This window comes from Typopeltis vanoorti, chromosome 10 (genome assembly GCF_054136105.1).
Source record: "Typopeltis vanoorti isolate ZY-2024b chromosome 10, IOZ_Tvanoo_1.0, whole genome shotgun sequence".
NCBI classification, from domain to species: domain Eukaryota; kingdom Metazoa; phylum Arthropoda; class Arachnida; order Uropygi; family Thelyphonidae; genus Typopeltis; species Typopeltis vanoorti.
In genome coordinates, this window is record NC_143558.1 from 109,852,281 (window position 1) to 109,865,052 (window position 12,772).

A 12,772-nucleotide genomic window follows, 5' to 3' on the forward strand; every position below is an offset into this window, starting at 1 on the left:
TGCGCGTGCAGTTTCTGACACTCTTCGAAATTTTCGATGTTTAAGAAATACCCGCTCCGTTGATTACCTTGGAAATGTCGCCAAAAGTCTTCCAACTCTTTTATGACTTTAAGACATTAAAGCGATCTTTTATCGTAAGGTCTTTGGGGGAGCCATTACTGAAGCTATTTCTGTTTATTAGTGACAGTTATCCTTTAAACACTAACTAAGAAACAATGATAGTTTTATTTTATTTTTTTTTTTTTGTAATTGTCTGTCGCTTTAAGTGATATATGTTTCTTTCTTAGTTTGGCATTATCCATTTGTTTAGTTCATTTCACAATAATATTTATATGTATATGGCTCAACAAATTATGCAAATTCCCAATCGATTCGCCTAAGACGTCCGTTTTTTTTTTTTTTTTTTAATGCTATTGCCCATAGGAGCTCCACAAAATGATTAATAGCACTTTTGTACCGTAGTTGGAGAATTAATTTTTATTAAATAAAAAATATTCTATTTAGTCTAGACTGCAGCTACTAACACCTACTCACCACCAGCGAGTGGGTGAGCGTAACTGTCGAATATTGTATGTGCGTATAGCATTCCTAAATTTATTCTTTTTCCATACTGCGCTTAAATTTTAGTGGGAGTAAACATAACAATCCACTCCAACTGTTGTATTTTTTTGTGTGTGTGTGTGTTTCATTTCACTTCTTATTTCCAACTACCATATTTCAATGGATATCAGATTCATCTCAACTACATATATCTTGACAAACACATTTTTATTTTATTTTTTCTTATCCAGACGACCTTTGAAAGAGCTGTTTAGTTTTTCTTATCCTTATATTTATTTACTAGTCTCCCCCCCCCCACTTGTCAATCGTTAGTAATAGTTGGTTTGTGTGTTGTCTCTAAATTGTGTATACCCTGAGTTGATTGTCTGTTGTCAAGGGGAAGTATTGCGGGCTGAGTTATTTAGAATTGTGAGTGCGAAGGCCGGGAGGTATTCTGTTTACGAGAGAGAAACGCTACTTCCACTACCGTCTAAGAGCGATTAACCTAATCGCGAAGAAAAATATCTTCAATACTAATCCAATCAACGATGGAATTTGACCAGGTCAACAATGAAACGATAAGAAAATATTTAAAATAATCTAACTAGTTGAATTCTATCTAACTAGATAGATTCTAGTTGGTGGATTAGACACATCCACCAACTAGAATCTAACTCGGCCTTGATTCAGAAAGTACCTAGAACAGTGGTCGCCAAAGGGGTCGACAGAAAAATATAAGACATCACTGTATGGGTAATATTTAATTCGGTTAACTTGGATTATCTCCATGACTAAAGACATGGAGGTAATAACAACGCAATTAAGAGTGAATCGTGGGATCAGTACCTCCATCTTACAGGTCCTATTCATGGACCTGTAAGATGGAGTAAGATCATGAAAATAGTTACGGACATTCTAGGTCCTAGAATGTCCGTAACTTAAAGAAACATCATTTGAATCCAGATCTGTTAAACAAAAAAGACAGGTTGTTGCACAACTATGCTATGGAGGCTTATCCATCGTATTATACATATTCTTGTATCCTTTCTTTCTTTTCACCAGATTCTTTTGTAGCCTATTATCACTTAAACAGAATGAGAGAAGAAAAATTAGCAAAACAGGTCTGATGTCAAGATGGCAGATAAAAGATTCCAAAGAAAGAGACCAAAATCTAGGTGGTTTGATGCAACTAGAAATATCCGAGATCTCACAATTGAGTCCCAACGAACAGCAGATTAATTTGGAAGGAAAATTGATGATGATGGCGAGAAATGAAATTATTTTTCAAGATCTTGAAAAAAAAATTTCCTTTTCATGGAATTGCACAGAAGCATCAGTCTTTTTCACTCTCATAAATGGCAAAGTTTTTTTTTTTTTTTTTTTTAATTAGCTGAATTACTTAATATTCAACATTGATAACATTTTTTCTGTTTTGGTACCACCTAAAATTCACAAATATACCAATCTGATATGTGTCAACTTATTTTTAATCTTTAAGCAACTGCAATGATCTGAAATGGAAAAAGTATATACTACACAATCACTACTTTAATTGTGGACTGCATATTAATTTATTATGTCAATGGCCTTGGGTAAATTATGTATTCTAAACGTTAAGTGTTGCAGATTTAAGACATTCACATTTTCTTGTTTAAATGTTTTTATGATACGTGTGAGAACATACTGCGCTGTAGAGACTTCTGAAAATCAACTCTATATTTAATATTTTCCCTCTTATCCAACTATCACATTCTATTAATTTCAAATATTAATTACAATGTGAATTAAAATGAACAAGATATCATGAACCATGCACAACATGTGATAACTAGAACCAATTTATGTAATGATGAGAATTAAAAATACCTTTTGAATGTTAGAATTTCGATTTATGGCTTTCTACTATTCAAGTTCATCCTTGAAAAAAGGATGAATTTTAACAACAAAAGAAAGCTGATATAAGGGGCATAACTAACCTAAGAATGTCAAGAAATGTTGAATACTAGATTTAACAAGAAAGATAATTTTGATTTACAATTAATCCTTGATGATAAAGTTTCGACATACAGAAAATATAAGCTACTGAATAATTTGAGAAAGAGGAAAATGAACTGAAATGTGTGAGAAAGTGAACAAACAATTTTTTTTTTTTTTTTTCTATCATAAAAATCCCACATGAGAGAACCTATCACATACTTGCAGAGAAAAGAGGAGAAGCAAGTATGATAGGTTTACGATTGGACTATAGAAGCTTCTTGGCACACAATTACAAACATGAGAACAGTATTCTTAGACTGGTTAAAAAAGTACAGTCTTGAGCAGAAAAGGTTGTCAAGTTTTTGAGAGGCTGAATAAGCTATTGATATGATGTGTAATGTTGAAAGTCTGTCAAAGCAAAGAGAGAGATCTGAGCCTGTCTGGTGATCTGTATATTATCAAAAAAAAGGTATATATATAACAAAATTACTGTATGCATATATATTTTATAGAATTTTATTTTATTAGTTCATGCAAATGAAATTTTATGTATACATTAAATTCAAAGACAAATCTCTACATACACGTTCATGAAAATTAACTGGCATAGTGATGTAAATGAAGTGGTGTCAGCAGCAGCAGCAGTAATATGAGCAACTACTAACTTTAAAATAGAATTTTCATATGGAGTAATTCATCATAGTAAGTGTGCATTACTTATTATTCAGTGGCAAGTCAGGAGTGAATTTATGAACATTCTTCACATGTAATATCTGAATTGTTTGAAGTTTTACAATATTCTTCAATCTATAAGATGTAAAATGTGAAAAACCATTATTATAACAAAGATCCACCTAACACTGTTTTTAAGCAAACAGTGATTGCCATTGCAGTATACTATAATGCATTTCTGAGTATTATTTGTTGAGAATTGAAGGAATTTCATCAAGAATGAAGGCATGTTTGATATTTTCTTTATCATGTGACAAACATGTTTGTTTTTTTTCTTTTTGTTTCTTTATTGCACTTTGCATATAACATATACAGATCAGACTAGCAATTATGTTAATTCTCCTATGATGATGCACAGTCAATGCTAATTATAAACAGGGGTTCCATGAAGCAATGAATGATCTGAGCCTGGAAACTAATCAAGCTTTCTTTGTATAACAAATATTAGATAAAAAAAAAGCATTGCACCACTAGTTAGACTTGTTGCATCTTTAAACTTATTAAGAAGTACTGACAAATGCAAGCAACAAGTTATTATTCACTAAATAATAAACTCATTAGAATGTCTCCAAGGACAACAAGACTCTGCTGTTGGTTTATATGCACAGGACCTTTGTAGCACAATGACCCATCAAATCTAAAGACATTTCAGGTATTTTTGAATTTAAAGTTCGAGCAAGAATGAATTCACATTCTTGCTCAAACTTCCAGTGAAGATCTCAAATTCTACCTTCACCAGCTGCAAAATATAAGATAGCATCCTGTCAAAAGTGTAGTATCTGATGAAATGACATCCATCTCAACAATGTGGCTCCTAAACTTTAATTCTTGTTTACCATAACCTTCAGATCTCTAGCTTCATTGAATATTTGCATCAAAATTCTGCTTAGTTTTTATAATAGTTCTGTTTGGAGTGCAATGTCTTTCATCAGAAATTACCTCACACTAGATACCACTGACCTGACAATCACTGTCAATATACCTATATAACCACTCTGTTCAATTTATTCTGTATCAGTTATATTCATTATCACTATTATCCAGTCCCTAATATCACCTAATATTAGGTTAAAAAAATAATGGGCAAAGTAAAGAAGCCTATAGTATACCACTTTTCACTCTCCTTCCCTTAAGACTCTGAGTATCCATATATTAATTTCTGATACCTGTCAGCCAACCACTCTCACCAGAAGTTTATTCTATGTATCTATCCCCTGGAGACTAAAGTTGAATAACCAGGTCAGGGAACATTGCTAACCCACTTGCATATTGTTCAGCACCCATGCTGATATTCAATCCAGCCTGACTACTGTATTCTAATCAAATTCTCATAATATATTTAATACTTCAGACTCACTGTCTCTATTTTTTTTGTCCAGTTTGCCCTCAGTATCCCAAGAATGAATAGGTCTGTCTACCTTACCTTACTAAAGTACACAATTAACAACTTCGCTCTTGTCTGTATATCTGACACTTTCCTACTATCTGCATTAATCAAGGTTAGATAATTTAGGTCTGTGGAAGCACTCAACTATGTACTTTTTCCTGTTAATGTTTAAATTAAACCGATCCTTTTACTTGCTACATACATGGATTTACTTCAGCATCCGTGAACTTCTTTTCACAATTTGATTTCACCTTCCTCAACAAATGCCACTCTCCTCTCATACTCCATATACTGCTTCTGAGCCTCATCACTGCTCTTCTCACATCAGATTCACAACACCTCCCTTTATACAATTCTTGATTTAAAGTGTCATTCATCTACTTAACTCTCATGAAATCTATTCTTCTAATTCTGGGGATGTAGTTAGATACTGCTTCCTTCAAATACTACCTGACTATTTATCATGCACTGTTTATCATGATCCTCTACATAGAGTTTCATGTGTCCCAGTTACCTGCCTCCATGGGAACAAAGTTGAGGATTTTGGATGCAGTTGTTTTTCCAACAGTGCCTTATGGATGTGAGACTTGGAACTTAAAGAAGCCAGATAAGAAAAGGATAGCTGCTTTTGAGATGTGGTGCTACAGAAGGCTGTTGAGGATATACTGAAAGGCATACAAATGAATGGGTGTCAGAAAAGATTAGTAGAACTTCAAGGCTCCTTAAGGATACTGACAGAAGAAAGTTAAAATATTTTGGATACATTGATAGGATGGAAGGAGGATTTCTCAGAACAGTAATAGACGGTAAAGCTCCTGGAAAAAGAGGAAGAGATAGACTATCAATGAGACGGATGGATGGTGTGTGCATGTGGAGTAACTGATTTTCAGAGTTGAAATCCACAAAAACATACAACAAGGCTACATGGTGAGGACTGGTGTGGCACATCATTAAGCATCGAAGTAACCGTATAGCATCTGTGGATGCCCAACGAATAGAAGAAATAGTTCAACATATGCAGTCAAAGCTCTCACATGCATTGTCATCTCCCAATTCAAAGCTGCATGATCACTCACATAATTATAGAATAAGTCACCTCATTTACCGACAGATGCTCATATATTATTATATCCAATTTAATACTAATTAATGATGGAAGTCATGTAATTAATTAGTATTATAATCACTTATGTCTTGATTTTTAAATCTATTAGATTCGATGTTCTTATACTGTTCCTTCCATGACATGCTGCATAAGGTAATTAAATAAGTAATTCTATAAATTCTTTTTCTCTCACCCAGCAGGCTTTTTCCTCCCTTCAGTCTACATCCCTATAGCTGAAATCATTCACAATGACAATGACGATCATCCTTGTATCCATAAGATTTCTAAGCAGTTCATAGTCCTCTTTAGACAGGTCTGTGGAAGCACTCAACTATGTACTTTTTCCTGTTTATGTTTAACTCAAACCAAAAACATTCTCAAATCCATTGTCTGATTACTCATGTCATGATCAATGTTTGAAAATTTTCTATTTTGGTTGTATGTGCAATTCTTCTACAGTCACAGCAACACTTCCCTCCTTTCTTCTAATATTGTCTGTCATCCCTCAGTTCACTGAACAATTTATGTTCTAAATTAAAGACTTAATTCTGTATGTTAGTCAAGTAAATATTAGTTTAATATCCAACATTTCACTGACTGATATCTGTCAGCATTTTCAAAGGAATACACTGATAAGCAATAGAAAGTAACAAAAACTAGGAAACTAACCGACAATTCTAAAAATTATATAAAGTTATCACTGTGCGTGATACAATGATATAATATGCGTGTCGCAAGTGCAACGTTTTATTTGTTGAGATATTTAATGTAATTTTCATGAAAGTTCATTTCTTTTTGGTTAAATGATCTAATTAGAGTTTTCCATATATCTGGTAAGATTAGGCCTTGATTCTTTTACCTGTTGAACGGGCGACTGTAGCAGCTTCTTTAAATGTTCTGGAATGGTAGTTGTCTTCTATGTAGGGCATATGACTCATATCCCATTCAACATTATGGTTGGTAGAGGCAAAGTGTGAAGAAAGGCCTGATATATCCTGTCTGTTATTCCTTACATAGCCTATGTGTTTTTTCTTTCTTGTATCAAAACTTCTAGATTTCTGTCCGATGTAATTAATACAGCAAGAACAAGGTATGCTATAAACTCCAGAGTATTTGTAGAAAGGATGGCTATCTTTTCGGTGATCTTATAAACTTTTGAATGGTCTCAATAGGTTTGAAGGTTACTCTGATATTATATGGTTTTAGAAAAAGAGCTAATTTTCTGGATATGGCACTAACAAATGGAATTGTTATAGAGCTGATGTATTGGGTTTCATCTCATTGTCTTTGCAGTATGTCACTAAAGAGAATCTTGTTGATGATTCTCTAGTGATTCAGTTAGTTTCCTAGTTTTTGTTACTTTCTATTGCTTAGCAGTGTATTCCTTTGAAAATGCTGACAGATATCAGACAGTGAAATGTTGGATATTAAACTAATATTTACTTGACTAACATACAGAATTAAGTCTTTAATTTATTTAGTAGTCAAGAAAATGGTCATAATTTATGTTTTATTTCTGTACCATGTCCTGCTCTGTCAACTAGGTCTCACTAATACAATAATTTTGGGTTGCAATATGTCTACCAATGTTAAGAACTCTATGCCTTTATTTCTGATGTTTTTGGTATTAATGTATGCATGATACCATATATATATATATATATATATATATATATATACACACACACACACACACACACATACATACACATACACGAGGTGGTATCAAAAAGTTTCGAGACTAGCTCTGTTTATGAGAAATTACTTTATTTATCTACGTTACAGACTATCACCTTCAAAATAGTCCCCTTGCATATCAATACAGAGGTCCCAGCGTTCTTGCCACTTCTGGAATGTATCCTGGAAGTCTTCTTTTTGAAGCATGTCAAGCACCTTCTGCGATTCACACTGGATCTCCACAATGGTGTCAAAACGATGACACGTGAGCTGGATCTTGATCTTTGGGAAGAGGGCGAAGTCTGCAGGATCCAAATCTGGCGAGTAGGGTTGGTGCGGTAGTGAGATCATGTTGTTTCTGGCGAGAAACTTATGTGTGAGGAGAGCTCGGTGACAGGGTGCATTGTCGTTGTGGGGCATCCAGTTTTCCGCGTGCCACAGATCTGGTTGCTTTTGCCGAATGTCCTCCCTCAGACGCCTTAAAACCTGGCAGTAGAACTCGTTATTTGATGGTCTGGCCCCGAGGACAAATTCTCAATGCACAATGCCGCAAATGTCAAAAAAGATGATGAGCATGCACTTGGTCAAGCTGCGGTTCTGCCTCGCCTTTTCTGGTCGTGGAGATGATGGGGTCTTCCACTGTGAAGACTGTTGCTTTGTCTCAGGGTTGTACCCATACACCCAAGTTTCGTCACCAGTAATGATCCTAGACATGAAGGATGGGTCATCCACGGCACGCTGACGGAGTTCTTGGCAGACTTCGACACGGTGTTCCTTCTGCTCCTAGGTCAGCAGCCTGGGGATGAACTTGGCAGCAACACGCTGCATGTTCATATCACACGTGAGGATTGCCTGGACTGTTCCATATGACACATCGACAATGGCAGAAATGTTGTGGAATGTTCTCCGACGAATGTCCTCGTGCACAAGTTGCCGAATGGTTTTGACATTTTTGGGGGTTGAGCTCGTTGAAGGTCTTTCTCATCTCTCGTCTTCCAGTGATGCTCTTTTGCTCTTGAAGCACGCGTGCCATTCAAAACACCTCGAACGACTCATTGCAGCATTGCCGTAAACTTGCCGAATCATGTCAAACTTCTCTGTGGCAGATTTGCCCAGTTTCGTGCAGAATTTCACATCTGCTCTTTTTTCTAACTTGCTGTCCATGATGAAATCGCAGATGTGGTAATGCAGGTGGTCAGAATAGCATCAGTTGCACAGCTCCTGATGTATACAGGACAATGTCTTTTGGCACACTGACTTTTGAAGGTAGGTGCTCCCTGTGACTGCATCTGTTGGCATGTTACAAACATAGTCTCGAAACTTTTTGATACCACCTCGTATATATATACACACTGATCATTATTCAGGTAGCTCTTAAAACAAATTCAAAAGGCAGTTCAAATAAAGTGAAGTCAATTCCTCAACCTAAAAGAAAATAATGAAACAAAAGGAAAAATGAAAAGATAATGATGTATTACATCATCTGATTATGGGTTTCTAGACATCAAAACTAAATTACTTTAGCCACTCGGCCAGTAGGGAGGTTACCCTACTGGCCGAGTGGATGAAATAATGAGGCCAAATTGCACTTCTCATCCATGTTATTCAATGGGTTACAGAATCGTATCCAGATTTAGCTTGACGTCTATAGACGTCATGGCTGGTTGGGGTGTTAAGCAAATCAACCTCTGACATGGAGACACTGTGAAGAGAATATACGAAACATGCAACACTAACAAGGGACAAGGATGCTTTAACTCAAATGTATTAAAGCATTTGTTGCCAAAGTAGCACATTAGAGGAAATATTCAAACAGTTTGTGAAATGTTCTTATTCTTTAATAAGTCAATCTATACTGCATTTATTGGGTGCAATCTTTGTAAGATTTACTGGTAGCTAATGATACCAGAAATCTAACTTAGTTGCAAATCATATCAGCTTTTATTTAATAAATATTTGTCTGTTTGTTTATTAAAGATCTTCCTGGTTAGTTTCTTTGTTCAAGCTAAAGAAGTGAAACATCTTCCATACACTTAAAACTGTATCAAAGAACGTCTTATTATAATGAGTTACACAAAAAGCAATATGCCAGAATTTCATTCTTTTCATTCAAACCCCTGAAGCGAAATTTGTTTAAAAAATTTCTGCCTTTCTGTACTAATTTATGAATTTTTAATCACTTTCAAATGTCCACAGTTGAGCCTAACATTATGGTAATGAGCAACACACAGCCTTTACCCCAATCAAGCAGGCATGGATGGCCAAATGGTTAAGTGTATCTGCTTTTCAACCAACAGGGCACGGATTTGAATCCTGCTATGTGCACGGGTTTTTGTGACTGTCTTAGGGGGAAGATGAATTTTACAGCCCAGTGTGAGACTAATATTCTGCTTATTGGAGGCTTAAAGTGTATCATGTTTGGTCTCTCGAGCAGGATTTCCATATTATGTAAAAATAAAAAAATATAAAATATAAAAATAGAAGAAATCCTTAGCCTAACCACAGTATGTTATACTGTATTATAGGTTTCCAACCTTTTGTTGGAAAGACTCGCATTTAAAAAAAAAAAAAAAGAAAAGCAAACTCCTCTTTTCCTGCTATCTAGCAATATTCTTGCAAGTAGTACTGCGATGAAAGCAGCATACATAGTTAATGATTTTTACTGCCTGAAAGGAGTTCTGCAGATCAGCTATTTGATAGTGTACAGAGGACTGAATCTGAAGGTAATAAGCACAACAGAATGCTTACCAACCAACCAGCTATCATTTATCCTGTTGGATAACCTCTTCGAAGAGATTCCAATTATAGTTGGGAGTGGATTCCTGTCATGACTAGGCAATATTATGACCAGGAGAAATTGGTGCTTTTTCTGTATAAGAGACAATCTGCAAATCTATTTGCACACCATATTGCATGCCCTTTCTCTACATATCCAACGCGATAAAAAACAATTATTATGGTTACACTGTGATTCAAAAAATTCCGGTTCAAAAATAACACAGAAAAATGAACATCCATTTCAATATTTGTGGTTGAAACATGAGTAAATTATGCATTGCTGCTTACAAATATTTAGATCTGCTACATTCCCAACTGCACCTCAACTTGAATCACAACAAGCACTGTCCATCTATCCAAAGTACATCCTGCATGATTCCTATTACGGGTGAGTACTTGCACATTTGTGTGTGTATCAATCAACAACAATGAATGAAATGCCAAAAGAATACAGTCTCTTCACAATCTTACCCCGAACATTAATTTTTGCAGTCTGACCCCAAACAGTGAGATATCATCATACTTGGGAATTCTAAACTACCTCCCATTTCCAATTCCTCTGCCAAATCTGAACAGATGTGATGCTGCAATGTTTGTGATTAGTAATGATGGAATGAAAACTGTCTGCTTATGGATCAGAATATCAGATAATCTTCACCATCCTTCCAACACTCCTGATATTCTTAGCCAGTTTTCCTTCAAGATACCATAGATATCTTCTTTCTTAGTAACTCAGATCATGACCTCAACTAGCTTTATTTGTGAAATGACCACCTCTCAGATACTTCATGCCTCGGTTCCTTTTGGAACTATAATGGCACGAAGTAGGATGGTCTCTGCAATTTCTACTCTTTTTCAGTTTTCAACATTTCCATCACTGAAGCTTCTTTCACTCTCCTGATCTAAATACATGCTCCTGACTGAATAATTTAAGTTATTTTTGTTGGAATGAAGATACTAATTATGTATTCTGACCCAAAAGACCATTCAATGGTACTCTTACTATTCACTAATGGTTACAGTATTTTCAATGGTCTCAAGATGAGGAGTTATAAACATTACTTTTAGACTGTTAGATGATCCAGTTAAGAGACAATCAGCATGTGTCTACAGAACTTACTTCAAGTACTTCACAGTTGTAAATATGATTATTATGAAAACACAAATTTTTGTTCCATGTTTAGGGTGTGATGTTAACATGTGTATATGATCAAGTAATACTACAGTATATTCAACCTTTCAATGTCCTTGAATGTAGTGTGGTTTTATTAGGGAGCAACAGTATCATAAAAAAACTGAGAGAAATAGATAAAAGATTCGTGTCTTGGGTATGGAATGGCTGGCTGACAATAAATATCAGCAAGTGGCTATTATATATTCATACAAGGGTGGTCTGAAAAGTTCTTGGCCTAACAATGAAAAAACGAATTTATAATTTCAAAATTACTTTATTTTTCAACATAATCTCCCTTAAGATTAATAAATTCAATTCCAGCAATGTTCCAGCACCAATATCCTGTCCCTGTAGTGGTTCTCAGTAAGATCTCCAAAATACCCCTCTACAGATGCAAAACTAAAACTCTTCCTTGCTGGTCAGCGTTTTTCTTCGAATCAAGAGTCACCTCTTGATTCGAAGAAAAACACTGACTAGCGAGGAAGAGTTTTTAGTTTTGGGAAGAAACAGAATTCAGAAGGAGCCAAATCTGGGGAATAAGGTGGATGTTCCAACAATTCATAGTGCAGATCCCTTAATTTTTCCATTGCCAAAACGCCTTTGTGGGCAGATGCATTGACCTGATGAAAGATGATTTTTTTTCTTCTGCAAACCAGGTCTTTTCGCACGAATTTTTTTGTCTAGTCTGGTTAAAAGATCGGAATTAATATTCACCTGTTATTATTTAATCCTTTTCACGATAATAAAGAAAATGCCTTTAGCATCCAGAAGCCAGTTGTTCATCGCCAAAGAAGAGAGAGCCGGTCCGTCTTCTTTGGTGATGAACAACCGCTTCTGTCCACTGTTTTCACTGCTGTTTGGATTCTGGTGTGTAATGGTGAATCCAAGTCTCAACCATAGTAATAAATCGATGCACAAAATTAGTTTTATTCTTGTTAAAACGTTCCAAGCACTGTTTAGGGATTTTCATGCGAGTGCATTTTTGATCTGCTGTGAGCAAGTGCAGCACCCATCTTGCACAAAGCTTGTTCATGTGCAATTCTTCAAGCAAAATATACCCTACAGATTATTTCGAAAAGCCTATAGTCTCAGCAATTTCATGCACTTTGACTCGTCGGTCATCCAATACCATATCGTGCACTTGATCAATGATTTCTGGTGTTGTTACACTTTTTGGATGTCCTTCACGTGGATCATCTTCAAGGCTGGTACGGCCACGTTTGAACTCGGCAGCCCATTTCTTAATTGTTGAAAATGAAAGAGAAGAGTGCCCATAAAGTTTTTATGAACTTCGAATGAATTTCTTTTGGCATTAAACCTTTTACAAAGAATTTTATAACTGCACGATACCCAATTTTCTCCATTTCAAGGGATACAGACAATATTTTTGCTTCAGACAGCT